Raw genomic sequence first — 1,219 nt, 5'->3', positions numbered from 1 at the left:
TTCTTCAGTGTGCATTCTTTTTTCCCACACCGTTATTTCAAACAACAAATCTGAGGAACATTTGAGAGAGAGTGAAAGATTGTATCTTTCTGCATCTCTCTCGATGTGCTTTCAGATTGCTTCCTAAACTATAATGTTATTTTAAATTTTCAGCAATGGATGTCTTGGCTCGCGCAACGATGAAGGACGCAGCGAACTGCGAAACGCAATGTGAATTGCAGAATTCAGTGAATCATCAGATTTCTGAACGCAAATGGCACCTTGGGGATATTCTCCTTGGTACGTCTGTTTCAGTGTCTTTGAAATCACAATTTTCTGCTTTTTTAGGGTCGTTGCTTCAGTTTGGCTGAAGCCCCCTAGGAGCAGTATGATTGGGTGTCATGAGTGTTGAATACTCAATGTCACCCTGAATAATGAACACAGCGGAGAAACTACTCGTGCCTCTTCTTTTAGAGGCTCAAGTGTATTGTTGAGTTGTATCGATGACATCATTGAGATACGGTGGCTTCTTCATTGAAGACAAAGTTTCATTGATGCTGTCGATCGACTTCAATACCGCAATGGAATTTCGGTTCCATTGTTGCTCTGCGAGGTTTCGTCGTTGTTGTTTTGTCTCGGGCGTTTGTCCGATTTATTTATCAGACCTGAAATCAGGCGAGGTTACCCGCTGAACTTAAGCATATTATTAAGCGGAGGAGAAGAAAATAACTATGATTCCCTTAGTAACGGCGAGTGAACCGGGATCAGCTCAAAGTGGAAATCAACTGCTCTTTCCGAGCTGTTGACTTGTAGCCTCGAGAGGCGTTACCAGTGGAAGCGCAGGGTTAAGTTTCTTGGGAAAGAACATCATAGAGGGTGAGAATCCCGTCCTTCCCCTGCGTTTTTTGTTCCACGTACGGTACGCTTTTATAGAGTCGCGTTCATCGGGATTTGAGCGCAAAATGTGTGGTAGGTTTCACATAAAGCTAAGTACTGGCGCGAGACCGATAGCAAACAAGTACCGTGAGGGAAAGATGAAAAGTTCTTTGGAAAGAGAGTTAAAAGTGCCTGAAATTGCTGAAAAGGAAGCGATTGGGACCTTTTTGATTCCAAGAAGTGCCGCCGGTTTGCCATCTATCCCTTTGCCTTCTCTCTCTCACCAGGTTTAGGCTTTGGTTTCTTGATGTATTTCCGGTTCATCTTTTTGGAGAGGTCAGCATCAGCTACTCGGAATTGATTG

At 43.6% G+C, this 1,219-nt stretch overlaps 2 non-coding genes across 2 annotated transcripts; both read right to left on the bottom strand.

Annotated features, from left to right (window-relative positions):
- Nucleotides 1-143: 143 nt before the first annotated feature.
- On the bottom strand, nucleotides 144-301 carry TGME49_460390. Its single transcript, XR_001974383.1, has one exon. It is a non-coding gene; the product is annotated as a 5.8S ribosomal RNA (ribosomal RNA).
- Nucleotides 302-639: 338 nt separating this feature from the next.
- Nucleotides 640-1,219, bottom strand: TGME49_460380 (the record flags this gene model as incomplete). The annotated part of the gene is made up of 1 exon (XR_001974382.1): nucleotides 640-1,219. It is a non-coding gene; the product is annotated as a 28S ribosomal RNA (ribosomal RNA).

The sequence above is a fragment of the Toxoplasma gondii genome (assembly GCF_000006565.2).
Source record: "Toxoplasma gondii ME49 unplaced genomic scaffold asmbl.1054, whole genome shotgun sequence".
Lineage (NCBI taxonomy): Eukaryota > Apicomplexa > Conoidasida > Eucoccidiorida > Sarcocystidae > Toxoplasma > Toxoplasma gondii.
This window is presented reverse-complemented; position numbering and strand designations above follow the sequence as displayed.